The following is a 4,828-nucleotide window of genomic DNA, read 5'->3' as shown; positions in this document are numbered from 1 at the left end:
CCGAACCGATAAGAAAGTTGTTAGGTTCTATCCAATGGGTACCTGGAACCGATTTATTTTATCATTTTTTTTTCATTCTATAAATGATTTAAGGTATTTTTTATTTCAAAAATAAATGTATGTTATATAAAATTCTTCAATTTTTTTTATAAATTATCAATTGAAACTTAATATGAGTTACTTTTCTAAAAAATTATTACTTTTAACAAAAAAAAAAATTTTTACTTTTGAAAAAAATAATTAATTTGTATCTTAAGTATAACAAATTAAACTAAGTTAACAATTTTGTTGATAATATGTTAATTTTTTTTTATAATGATTTAAAATACGTTTTTTGTCATTCAATTCTTGAGAATTGGAACCAATAGGAACCCGTGATTTTCGGTGGTTCTGATTCCGGTTCTATTTATTTTGGAACCGAATTTGGAACTGACAAGAACCAGAACCAAACTAATATGATGGTTATGGTTCTAAGTCCTTAGGAACCGACCCATTAACACCCCTAGTGATAGATCAGTTATAAAACCATTGAGATCATGTGTTTTTTTTAAAGAAACATTTTCCTTCTTTGATAAGATTTAAGCCTTACTAAGGGTCATTTTGTTCAAATGGATTACCATATCAGCAATCCAGCAACATAAAACTCAAGTTTATTTGAAAATCTTAGATCCAAAAATCAAAAATCAAAAATCAACAAAATCAAAAATCAATTTCTTTTAAGCTTGATCTAAGGTTTTGAAAATGAATAACTACCGAACTTGCACATAACCCTAAAACTTAAAATTGAAATTCGACAGTGAAAAATAACTTTTTTTTTTATTTTATTCTTTTCAAAGTTCGTATAATTTTATCATCTACAACCCTAAAGCATAGGATCATGTTTTTGGATGCCACAAGGTGAGCCCAAGGAGCTTTAGTGAGGGTAAAATCCTTACCAACCTAGTAAGGCTAGTTGGACTTTTTTTTAAATATTTTATGAGTCATACTTCATGAGTTATCGGATCTAGATTCTTGACCTTACAACTTACAGAAGAGTCATGATTTTCTAATGCCCCCCTTTGACACACGCCCCCTGATGTGGCATGGGTTAGAACCACAGATTTTCCCCTTGGCATACACAATTGTACATTCCCATAAATATGTGCAATTGTGTATCTCGAGAAAAATATATATGGTTCTAGCACATGCCATGTCAAGGGACTTATGTCACCGAGGGGGGGGGGGAGGGGGCTTTAGAAAATCATTCTTGTTTATAAAAATAGATTTTAATGATTCTTCATGAGGATTGAGACAAGGCAATAAATGTATTTAAAAACCACGTCACTGATCTGATCCCAAAAGCCCGTTCTTTTAGGCCTTGTTTGATATAGTTGTCAAAATTTGTTGTCTACTGTAAGAAGTTATTGTCAGAAATAGCTGTAAAAAGTTGAAACACTGAAAATTTTATTTGATATAGTCTTGTAAAAGTGTTGTGCTGTTTATCAGAATATGGTAAATATTGTTTGATACAGCTGCTGGATTCTGTTGTATTAGGGTAAATTGACCAAAATACCCTTAATGTTGATAATGCACCTAGAATACACCAAAAATGACTAGAATACCCTTATAAATATATAATTACACTAAATATATATAAATATAATAAATTTATATTAAAAATTTATAAAAATAATTATTTTAATTTAAACAAACTTATAATTCTATAGAAATTTTGGCAGCATCTCCTTCTAAAAATGAACATATGAAATTTTCCTGATAAAGAAAATACTTGCATAATTAATGCACCCAAAATGCATCAAAAATCAATTATTACAAGAGTCAGACTGAATCGAAATGTTGCACATTGCAAGAAATCAGGGTTACTGGAGACAAAGATACGTTAAACCAGCAACAATCAATCCCTACAAGTTACTTTTTGTTCACTAGAAAAAAATTATTTACAAACATACAATTGCGTACACTTAATCCAATGACATGACACTCCACATATAATGGCTAAGGAAATATATCCAAACAATGAGAATTACTCAACATCATGATTTTGTACACCTAATCTCAATTACTAGGTAGCATCCACTTTCTCACGGATCATATATCTTGTAAAGACATATTCTTTTGTATCTTTTTTACTAACTCCATCCATATCATTTTAGGCCATTATCTTATCCTTGAAGAATAGTCACTTGATATTGTGTTTCATTGATATTCTCATGTGCCTTGGCAGTGAGAATGTCACACTACAGCTAAGTTCCAAGAGAGAACAAAAACAGAAGAAGGAGAAAGTAATAATTATATAGGTAAGTCTAAATCAAAGTGTTGCACACTGCAAGAAATCAAGGTCATTGGAAGCAAGGATATGTTAATCCAACATGTATCGCCCTACAAGAAATCAGGTTCATTGGAAACAAAGATATGCTAATCCAATGGAGATCAATCCCTTAAGTTATTTTTTTTCTACAAAAATATAAGGTATTCATACCTTAAGATTACAAGAAGGGGGCATGGGGTAGTAAGAGAGCATCACAAAACCCAATGGCCATGAAAACCAATAAAATTCCTTGCAAATCATGCATTCTCACACCAATCTAATGCCTAAGGTCAATATAAACTTTATTATGGAAAAGAATAGAAAAGCGCTCTCCATTAAAACAATAATATCACATAGGACTCATTGATAACCACTCCTGTGCACTATCACAAAATTTTCCAAAATTTTGACAAATTCACCATACAAAGGACCAACTAAGCCTATCATTGTCTACAATTTTTATCCTTCTTCTTCTTCCAAAATCTTTAGAAAAAAAATCTTTTATTCTTATTTCCAAAATAAGAATCTTGATTTTTCCACAAAATTCCATTGCCTTTGAACTCTTACTTTAGTGTAAAATTTTACCTTAAAGCTCAATCTTTTATCTTCTTCGACCTTCATATTACAAGACAAGATAAGTTATTAGAGACGTTGAAGCTGATGCATTTTTGGGAAGAAACCCAAAAACATCACTTGTATAATCCCCTAAATTTTCCCAAAGTTTTTAATACCAAAATGACCCCCATCAAGTAATTGCCTAATCCAAACTTGATTACTATGATTCAGTTCTTTTCCATCCTCCACATTTCCCAATCGGTAGCTGCTCCAATGCCAAATATTTATAATTCGAATTCAACTAATGTAACTAAATATCAGTAATTTATATATACGAATCAATCATGATTTTAATAGCAATAAACCAGCAACACAACCTGTAATAACAACCACAAAACCTAAGCCCTTATAAATCAAATTCAACCTAAAAATCCAAGTATACCTTCAGGAAGCTTTCGCAATCGAATCATATTCAATTTGATTCAAGCTATATTAGGATTTCAATTTTATTTTTCCCAATTCGAATTTGAAATCCAACGGATATTACAAACTACATCAAAATATCAGGTATTCGATTAGATTATCGAAACCCAATAATATTCAATTATAAATTTATAAATTAGATTATCGAATACCTGATAATATTTGATTCGATTTATAATAAACAAAATTATAAATTTATAAATTAGATTATCGAATACTTGATAACATTCGATTCGATTTATAAAAAAAAAATTATAATTTTTTTTATTTATAAAATTATCACTTAGATTATCGAATACACGATAACATTCGATTCAATTTATAATAATAAAAATTATAAATTTATAAATTTATAAATTACATTATCGAATACCCAATAACATTCGATTATTAATCAACCAAAACCCTTGATTTTGAAGATGAAAATCAAAGGTTTATTTGGCTTAGGTTGAGGAGAGAGAGATGATACCTGAACGATTGTCACAGGTGTGCTGTGTGAGGCTCTGTCGAGAACAACTATGTGTTGTGTGAGGTGTTGTCGAGAAGAGAAGAGAGACCTGTGTCGAGAAGAAGAGAGAGAGAAAGAAAGAGTTGTGCATGTTTGAGCTTTTGTCGACAGCGAAGGAAAGAAGAGAGAGAGAATGTTCCGTCGACAAAGAAGAGAAGATTGGGGGCATTTACGTCTTTTTGCCTGAACCATTTTTTGGTGTTTGCTTCTCTCGTAAACACAAAAAAAAAAGTGGGTCTGAAGAGCTTCTCATATTTGTGTTTAAAAAGCAGATTTTTGAAGTAGCTTTTTTTATCAAACGGTGATTATGGATGAAAACTCAAATTTTCCACTCAAATGCAATAAAAACTGCATTTAAAAACGGTATCAAACAACTGCTTAGCGTTTTGTTTTTCTAAAGAGTCGTGATGAATGCATGTTGGTTTTGATATACGATTGACATGGAAAAGACACAAAATCATAGATCTTTTTCATCGGGATACATGAAAAAGATGTGTGGTTCTATGCTCTTGCCACGTAAGTTGCATATCAAAATCAACGTGCATTCATCATTATTCTTCTTCAAAATCCCAACTTCACCCTAAAATCCAACCTAGATTCGAAACTGTTACATACCTACTTAGATCGGATCACAAAATAATAAAAAAGAAGAAAAAGATTGAAATTGATCTCGTTCGAGGGAGATTGGACCTCCTAAGCCACCAATTCGAGATGGTGAATCTCCAAATCCCAAGGGACTTTTTAATAATAATAATTATCTTCATATTTTCATTAATCTAATAATGAATTTAAATACAAAGAAATACTATCTTAACTACCCACTTATCTAAATTACCTACTCTCCTATTCATTCAAGTAACTATCCCATAATCATAATTCCATAAATCCTACACAATTCGTAACTACTCTTCCTTATTATTTAAGATAAGATTCTTTGACTAATTGAAACTCTAAAACAATTAAAATAAAAAACA

The 4,828-nt window shown here is 30.6% G+C and overlaps 1 long non-coding RNA gene across 1 annotated transcript; it reads right to left on the bottom strand.

Annotated features, from left to right (window-relative positions):
• Positions 1–1,768: 1,768 nt before the first annotated feature.
• LOC147401676 (uncharacterized) lies at positions 1,769–4,134 on the bottom strand. The gene is made up of 2 exons (XR_015178225.1): positions 3,816–4,134; positions 1,769–2,592 (listed from the first exon to the last, which is right to left on the bottom strand). It is a non-coding gene; the product is annotated as an uncharacterized LOC147401676 (long non-coding RNA).
• Between the last annotated feature and the right edge of the window lie 694 nt (positions 4,135–4,828).

Source organism: Akebia trifoliata, chromosome 5, assembly GCF_017979445.1.
Source record: "Akebia trifoliata isolate Shusen 1 chromosome 5, ASM1797944v1, whole genome shotgun sequence".
Lineage (NCBI taxonomy): Eukaryota > Viridiplantae > Streptophyta > Magnoliopsida > Ranunculales > Lardizabalaceae > Akebia > Akebia trifoliata.
This window is presented reverse-complemented; position numbering and strand designations above follow the sequence as displayed.